Genomic DNA, 9,945 nt, shown 5'->3' with positions numbered 1-9,945 from the left:
CCTGCATCCTCTACCAACTTATCAGATTCCCCAGCCTACTATTCCATCTTGACCACCTCCGAATATTCTGCACTAAGCTATCAAAAGTATCCGGACACCTGGCTGAAAATGACGTGGCCGCCCTCCATCGGTAATTCTGGAAATCAGTATGGTGTTGGCCCACCCTTAGCCTTGATGACAGCTTCCACTCTCGTAGGCATACGTTCAGTCAGGTGCTGGAAGGTTTCTTGGGGAATGGCAGCCAATTCTTCACATCGTGCCGGACTGAGGAGAGGTATCGATTTCGGTCGGTGAGGCCTGGCACGAAGTCAGCGTTCCAAAACATTTCAAAGGTGTTCTATAGGATTCAGGTTAGGACCTGTGCAGGCCAGTCGATTACAGGGATGTTATTGTAGTGTAACCACTTCGTCACAGGCCGTGCTTTATGAACAGTTGCTCGATCGTGTTGAAAGTTGCAATCGCCATCCCTAAATTACTCTTCAACAGTGGGAAGCAAGAAGGTGTTTAAAACATCAATGTAGGTCTGTGTTGTGACAGTGCCACGCAAAACAAGAAGGGGTGCAAGCCCCCTCCATGAAGAACACGAACATACCTTAACATCAACGCCTCCGAAATTTCTGTTGGCACTACACACACTGGCAGATGACGTTCACCGGTCATTCGCCATACCCACACCCTGCCATCGGATCGCCACATGGTGTACCGTAATTTGTCACTCCACAAAACGTTTTTACACTGTTCAATTGTCTAATGTTTACGCTCCTTACACCAAGCGAGGCGTCGTCTGGCATTTACCTGCGTGATGTGTGGCTTATGAGCAGCCGCTCGACCATGAAATAACAAGTTTTCTCACATTCCGCCTAATTGTCATAGTACTTGGAGTGGATCCTGATGCAGTTTGGAATTCCTACGTGATGGTCGGATAGATGTCTGCCTATTACACATTACAACCCTCGTCAACTGTCGGCGGTCTCTGTCAGTCAGCAGACGAGGTCGGCCTGCACGCTTTTGTGCTGTACGTGTCCCTTCACGCTTTCACTTCACTATCACATCGGAAACAGTGGACCTAGGGAGGTGTAGGAATGTGGGAATCTAGAGTACAGACGTATGACACAAGTGACACGCCATCACATGACTACGTTCGAAGTCCATGAGTTCCGCGGTGCGCCCCATTCTGCTCTCTCACGATGTCTAATGACTACTGAGGTCGCTGATAGGAGAAACCTGGCAGTAGGTGGCAGCAAAATGCGCATAATATGAAGAAAGTATGTTTTTGTGGATGTCCGGATACTTTGGATCACATAGTGTATGTTACCCGTTAACTCGATGCTACCCACCCGCTACTTTCCCCACTGCTCACTGAACCTGGTATTCTGTTGCGCCTCTACCACCACATTTCCCAACACTATGCCTCCATACCCTCCACATCCTCTCCCAACGAAACTTTAAATTTGGAAATTTGTGGTAAGTTTGGGACCAACCTGCTGAGGTAATCGGTCCCTAAGCTTACGCACTACTTAATCTCACTTAAACTAGCTTACGCTAAGGACAACACACGCACCCAGCCCGAGGGAGGTCCCGAACCTCTGACGGAGGGAGCCGCGCGGACCGTGCAAGACGCCTTAGACCGCGCGGCTACCAGCCACCCCTCGTCGGTGCTTCCTTCCCCTCCAGTCTTCTCCACTCACTTCCTAAGTCCTTGTTCGGAACTGTATCCCTCTCCATTCTTCCCCCACCCCTTCTTCAAACATCCATTGACTAACCCCCCTGCTATTCACTGCCTTTGAATCCTGCAGTACGATGATAACTTTCTCCCTGTCAGTATATTTCCTCTCATCTCTTCACCAATCCATGTATCTCTTTTAGCAAGTGACACATTGGTCTTTCCGTTTTCGGTATTTTTTTGTCATCCTGTGCGTCACTCAATTTCGATTCACCTGTGTATATGTCAATCTTTTATACACTCCCGGAAATGGAAAAAAGAACACATTGACACCGGTGTGTCAGACCCACCATACTTGCTCCGGACACTGCGAGAGGGCTGTACAAGCAATGATCACACGCACGGCACAGCGGACACACCAGGAACCGCGGTGTTGGCCGTCGAATGGCGCTAGCTGCGCAGCATTTGTGCACCGCCGCCGTCAGTGTCAGCCAGTTTGCCGTGGCATACGGAGCTCCATCGCAGTCTTTAACACTGGTAGCATGCCGCGACAGCGTGGACGTGAACCGTATGTGCAGTTGACGGACTTTGAGCGAAGGCGTATAGTGGGCATGCGGGAGGCCGGGTGGACGTACCGCCGAATTGCTCAACACGTGGGGCGTGAGGTCTCCACAGTACATCGATGTTGTCGCCAGTGGTCGGCGGAAGGTGCACGTGACCGTCGACCTGGGACCGGACCGCAGCGACGCACGGATGCACGCCAAGACCGTAGGATCCTACGCAGTGCCATAGGGGACCGCACCGCCACTTCCCAGCAAGTTAGGGACACTGTTGCTCCTGGGGTATCGGCGAGGACCATTCGCAACCGTCTCCATGAAGCTGGGCTACGGTACCGCACACCGTTAGGCCGTCTTCCGCTCGCGCCCCAACATCGTGCAGCCCGCCTCCAGTGGTGTCGCGACAGGCGTGAATGGAGGGACGAATGGAGACGTGTCGTCTTCAGCGATGAGAGTCGCTTCTGCCTTGGTGCCAATGATGGTCGTATGCGTGTTTGGCACCGTGCAGGTGAGCGCCACAATCAGGACTGCATACGACCGAGGCACACAGGGCCAACACCCGGCATCATGGTGTGGGGAGCGATCTCCTACACTGGCCGTACAGCACTGGTGATCGTTGAGGGGACACTGAATAGTGCACGGTACATCCAAACCGTCATCGAACCCATCGTTCTACCATTCCTAGACCGGCAAGGGAACTTGCTGTTCCAACAGGACAATGCACGTCCGCATGTATCCCGTGCCACCCAACGTGCTCTAGAAGGTGTAAGTCAACTACCCTGGCCAGCAAGATCTCCGGATCTGTCCCCCATTGAGCATGTTTGGGACTGGATGAAGCGTCGTCTCACGCGGTCTGCACGTCCAGCACGAACGCTGGTCCAACTGAGGCGCCAGGTGGAAATGGCATGGCAAGCCGTTCACTAGGACTACATCCAGCATCTCGACGATCGTCTCCATGGGAGAATAGCAGCCTGCATTGCTGCGAAAGGTGGATATACACTGTACTAGTGCCGACATTGTGCATGCTCTGTTGCCTGTGTCTATGTGCCTGTGGTTCTGTCAGTGTGATCATGTGATGTATCTGACCCCAGGAATGTGTCAATAAAGTTTCCCCTTCCTGGGACAATGAATTCACGGTGTTCTTATTTCAATTTCCAGGAGTGTATTTTAACTTATGGAACTGACGATCTGTCTTTCTACTGTGCAAAACGTTTATTTTTGTCAAACACGGTGTCCAACATTTATATTACGTTTTTTAAACATTTTCTCTCATGTGATTGAGGATTGGCAAACTGTATCCACTGATAGCCCGTATAGGTTGGGGCAGGGATGAAATAACAATAAACAAAAAAAAAACAATTTATTAAGTTTGCTTTATGACTTGGGTGCTTTCTACTATCATTCTGATTTCGTTTTGTTTACGAATAAAAAAACTCGCAGAGATTTAAAGTTACTTTTCTTCAACGTAGTTTCATAGAAGTGGCGCAGACGAGCGAATTTGTATGCCACGAATCCCACTTATTCCTAACAGTTTACCGCTTCACTTTAAAAGTGTACAGTTTTTGGCGTGCGGATGTTATGGCACAACCCTAAACAAAGCTCAATGCCAGACGCTGCGTATTTAGGGAGTGGACATTAGTATCAGTTTGGCAGTTGCTTTTCGCAGGGCCAGCTTTAAGTACTTCACTCCGGTGTTCATGGGAATTCTGCTATGAACAGGGAACCGTTCGACTCCTGAAACAATGGGATAATTGTGCACAGGTCTCTGATGATTGCTTTTTAATAACTACTTCACTTATACTCACAGAGCTGTTTCATACCCATTCTTTTGAACAACCCTCACACAAGCATAAAGCTTCCAGCAAACAGGAGTTCGCAAACTGATTACGAGATAACTGAAAATGTTGTCCCCGTGAGAACAGATTTTTAAATGTAGCGCTAGAGAAGAATGCTGAAGTTTAGATACGTAGATCGAATAACTAATGGGAAGGTTGAAACACTTCCTATTAAATCCACCGTTATTGAATAATGGATAATAGCGTAACAGTTTAAAATAGTTTGACCGTGTGCAACTGATAAAGGCTGATCGGTTAATATTTGCACGGGAGTTGTTTCGTATCAAAACCAACAAAGCTAATTAGGACGTCAGGTAGCAATAATCGGTACTTACTATGTTGTTAATGTTCCATGTCTTTTGTCTAAGCAGCACGAATGAGCCAGTTACTCCATTCATCTGACAAAATATTAATGGTTAACTCTACAGGTAGCCTTTTAATGTCGTCACACGCCAATATTCATCATGTGGTACGGAATACACAATCCTCACTGCAGTCCAAATCGTGGGTAGCCGACGCGGTTGTCGCGTAAACACGGAGCGCGCATGGACACTTAAACACTGTAAGTAGTCTGTTTAGGTTTTTATATTGGTAACGCCACGTAGCGCTCTGTACGAGAATCACTGGCTGTGCTGTGTGCAGTCTGCGGCTAGTTTGCATTGTTGTCTGCCATTGTAATGTTGGGCAGTTGGATGTGAACAGCGCGTAGCGTTATGCAGTTGGAGGTGAGCCGCCAGCAGTGGTGGATGTGGAGAGAGAGATGGCGGAGTTTTGAAATTTGTAAGACTGGATGCCATGAACTGCTATATACATTATGACCTTTGAACACTATTGAGGTAAATACATTGTTTGTTCTCTATCAAAATCTTTCATTTGCTAACTATGCCTATTAGTAATTAGTGCCTTCAGTAACTCGAATCTTTTATTTAGCTGAGAGTAGTGGCGCTCGCTGTATTGCAGTAGTTCGAGTAACGAAGATTTTTGGTGAGGTAAGTGATTTGTGAAAGGCATAGGTTAATGTTAGTCAGGGCCATTCTTTTGTATAATTGTTCTAAGGGGAAGTTTCATATGTCGACCCTTAGCTGAGGATGCCTCACTGGAATCTTCTGATTTTTTCTTGTAGTTTATGTAATTAGTGTAGATTTTGTTTATTGCTAGCGTGTAATTGTAGAGAGAATCTCCTTTGTAGTTGCAGTCTTTCATTGTTGTACAGTAAAACAGGTGTGGCACGTATGTAAATTTGCACCAAGTATTTCGCAGCTGCACTTGCAATTAACTAGATATCATTTTCAGTGCTTTGTTAATGTGTTTTTTTATTTTGCTCTTCAAATTGTGCTTTTATGTGTTGTCGTGTGAAATATTGTGACAATAATGGCGTGTGAAAAACGTAACACTAGGCTTCAAAGTAAACTGAGAAATAATAGTGACGACGAGTGTAGCTTATCAGCACCGCCGAGTAATGAATTAACTAATGTTCAAAGTAGTAATTTGGTAATTGTGCATAGGGAAATGGAGCGGGCTGCAAATAATGCTGTAGGCAGTGAAACAATTAGTGAACAGGGAAACATTATCGATCGATCGGTCGGCAACAGCTCGCCTCAGGAATCCGAAATGACAGGACACAATCTTGCAAATACTGTAGATTCAGGTTTTGCGTCCTCACCGTTTTCTCAAGTAAGTCAAGACACATTTTCTGCTTGTCAAAATGTGAATGTGGCCGGTGCAAATGCTCTGCCAAAAACATAGAGGAACAGATTCCAGACACTAATACATTATTATTGCAATTAATGCAACAAATGGAACAAAATCAGAGACAAACACAGCAAAATCTTCAAAAGTTAGACACAATGGAACAAAATCTTCGGAAGTTAGACACCACACTTGAACAAACACGTGAAGATTTAACTACTGAGTTACATAACATTGAATCGAAATATCAAAAAGTCTGTAATGACGTAAAAACACAAATTTGTGAGCAATTTCAACCTATTTTTTCGCGGCATGAAAATGCATTACAGAATCACGAAGCAGCCATAAAAGAACTGCAAACCATTGTTAATGAAAATCATGAGACTTTGTGGACTAAAATTGACTCAGTTGCATCTACCGATTCGGTTACGCAACTTGCAAAAACTCAGGAAAACTTAAAGGACACAGTAGATTCGATTTCAACACAAATGGACACTCTGAAACTTGGTTCAGAAAAACACACTGAGGAAACGTGTTCACTATCGGAGATAGTAGCCTAAGTTTCGGATCAGTTCACTAATTTATCTACAATGGTAGATGATGATCTGAATGACACAAGACCCGTAGCCTTCACTGACACAGAAGAGTATGAACAAATTAGAAAATTCAAACAAAATCAAAATCAAATCAATACACAGTACAAAAGAGAAATCCGGGAAGTACAAGATCAGTTGACACAGGTAATACAAGAATTACATATTTCAGAGGACACTCGCGCTCCAGTATGGGAAGAGGGACATAGAAATACGGAACAACCACAAAATAATAACACAGGACACCTCGGAAATTATGAAAGAAATTGGCAAGGCGCATTGGATTTTGAGATGCAACCGCCGAAACGAAGTAACAATGAGCGATGTGCGACTCGCCGACACGATGATTTCGACTATAAGCTGTTCATTACTACACGTAAATTCAAAACATTTAAGAATTCTGACAACGACATTCATCCACAAGCATGGCTTCATCAATTCTCTCATTGTTTTCCTCCCAACTGGTTATTGGAGCACAGGTTAGAATTTATGTGTGGCTACTTGGAGAATGAACCAGCTGTAAGAATGCGATCGGTCATTCACGATTGTCACAGTGAAGGGGATTTTTATCATACCTTCCTCTCAGCATATTGGTCTCAAGCTACACAAGACCGAGTAAAACATAGCATCATAATGATGAAACATTTCGAACAATCTGAATTTTCCAGTCTTGTGAAATATTTTGAAGACATGTTGCACAAGAATCAGTACCTGTCAAACCCATACAGCTCCTCAGAACTCATCTGCATTTGCTTAATCAAACTGCCTGAACATTTACGACATATTATTTTGGCAGGACGTTGCAAAGACGACATTGAAGCTTTTCAGGGACTGTTACAAGAACTGGAAATTAACACTGACAATCGTGGAATGCGAAAACAGGAGCACAACAATTACAGGTCACATCTGTCACAATTCCGCGATGACAGAAATAATACACAACAAGGCTATTCTTACAACGAAATCATGACCAAAACAGACACCACCTGTATGACAACCGTTGGCAGAGTAGTAATAATTACGGGGAAAGGTCACCTCTCTGCGGTAATGACTATCACAGAGACACTCAGAGAAACAGACAATATGGGAACCAAAATAATTATTATCAAGGGAGACAGAATAACTTCGGATGCAACGGTCCAGCGCGCAGTTACGATTCAGGGAGAAATTCTCCACCACGTTACCGACAAGAAAGAAACTATGGAATCTACCGACATGACGACAAACGATATGATCGTAACGACAGACCTGAATTGCATCAGAACTGGCGGGATTCAAACAGAGCAGGGCCGTCTCGACAAGTGAATTTGTAGAAGTTAGGTCTCCAAATCCCAATAACGACGCACACCAACAAAGAGACAATAGGGAATGACTCATACCGCTGGCAGCCACAAAACGTACTTATGAAATTGACGACGCAGCTGCCGTAGCTAGTAATTACGTAAAAATGGAAGACATTAGGGACATCTTACTCCAGGAATAAGATGAAAAACATAACAACATTGCATATCCTGTGATTCACATTACTGTAAATGACGTAAAATTTACGGCAGTACTTGACTCTGGCAGTTCCATTTCAGTAATTAGTGAAACAGCTTTTAGCAAATGCAACAAATCGAACGATTGTCCCACACTTCCGTTACGTAAGATTAAATTACAAGGTGCAATCATTGGAAAAAGTGTAGATGTACGCCAACAAACCAACTTAGAATTCTTTTGTCAAAGCCACAGCTTCTCTATGAACTTTCTTATTGTTCCATTATTGTCGACGAAACTTATACTGGGAGTAGACTTTTTGAATGAATACAAAGCAATCTTAAACTTTCACGATGCTGAAATAAGTTTAGAGAAAGAAGGTAAGTCAATAGCTTTGAAATTTGAAGATTGGCTCTGAAACCATGATGAGGAAATTAATAGGGCTTTACCTTCTGTTAGACAACAGTTCGGAATTTTCTACGGAACTAGACACTAACAATCACTCTGCAAGTACTGACAGGAATGATATCGACGGCATATTTGAAACTAATGAGTTAATTCAGAATAAAATTCAAACAATTGAAAATTGTAATGACACTGATAGGCAGGACCTTTTTGAGATTTTACAAGCACATTCCACAGTTTATACTCACAAAACAGGAACAATCAAGGGATTTCAATACCAATTTCGTGTTCGTGAACATACTAAATTTTGTGTTAGACCATACGTTATTCCAGCACATTATAGGGACCGTGTTAGAACAGAAATACAATCTATGCTTGACGAGGGCACTATTGAGCCTGCAGTAACATCATACAACAATCCATTACATGTTGTTGAGAAGAAAAATGGATCGATCAGGCTTGTCTTAGATTCGAGACAAATCAATACTATCATTATTCCTGAAACAGACAGGCCGCAAACGTTGGAAGAACTTCTTCAAAATTTTAATGGTGTAAAAGTGTTGTCTTCCATTGATCTCAGATCCAGCTTTTATCAGATCGAATTTCATCCAGAATGTAGAAAATACACAGATTTCCTTTGTTTCGGCGTTTGTTATCAGTTTCGGAATCTTCCTTTTGGTTTGAACATTTCTTCGGCAGCATTCATTCGCGGGCTAAATTCCATATTACCTGAGTTCTTAAAACGTCACATCTCCTTATATGTGGACGATATTCTAATAGCAGAAGCTCCATGGGAACAACATAATCGCATCCTCAACAGTTTGTTACGTATTTTTGCAGAATCTGGAATTACAGTAAACTTGGTAAAGTCTGACTTCGGTAGGTCAAGGGTGAGGTTTTTGGGACATATTATTTCTTCTGAAGGCATTCAGCCGAATCCTGAAAAGTTAGAAGCAATCAGAGCCATTCCAGTTCCATCCACAAAAAAACAAGTCCCCAGTTTTCTAGGTCTCGTAAATTTTTACCGTCATTTTCTGAATATGCAAATTCTTGTTACACCAAAACTTTGTTCTCTCACTGGAAAAAATACTATTTGGAACTGGGACGAACAAGCAAAGTTGGAATTCAATTCTTTGAAAGAATCGCTACTTAGCGCGCCAATACTAGCTCATTCAGATCTGTTACAAGATATCTGCCTTTGGACGGATTCTTCTAAAGTCGGTCTTGGTGCCCATTTATTTCAAGAAGCCATAGAAAATGACACTACCATTCAGAAAACCATTGCTTCTGCTAGCCGAGTGCTAACAAAATCTGAAATAAATTATTCCGTTACTGAATTAGAAGCTTTAGCTATCGTTTGGGCATTTAACAAATTCCGTTTCTTTCTGGTAAGCACGTAAAAGTACACAGTGATCATCGAGCATGACAATTTCTTATGTCTTCAAAATTAAATCATGACAGGTTAAAACGTTGGGTATTGTTTCTGCAAGAATTCCACTTCACAATAGTCTACATTCCCGGCAAGGAGAACATTGTTGCGGACGCACTGTCACGCGCACCGGCTGGGCTTGAGAAAAGTAACACAGAAGGCAACCTCGAGAAAAATTTCAGTATTATTTACATTCAAAAAGTCGCCTTTGAAAACTTCATCACCACATCTTTAAAGGACATTGCTCTTGAACAAGATAATGATCAGATTCGGATTATTATCTGGTTAGAAACAACAT

This window comes from Schistocerca cancellata, chromosome 9, assembly GCF_023864275.1.
Source record: "Schistocerca cancellata isolate TAMUIC-IGC-003103 chromosome 9, iqSchCanc2.1, whole genome shotgun sequence".
Classification (NCBI taxonomy): Eukaryota; Metazoa; Arthropoda; class Insecta; order Orthoptera; family Acrididae; genus Schistocerca; species Schistocerca cancellata.
The sequence above is the reverse complement of the archived record's forward strand: the minus strand, read 5'-3'. Positions refer to the sequence as shown.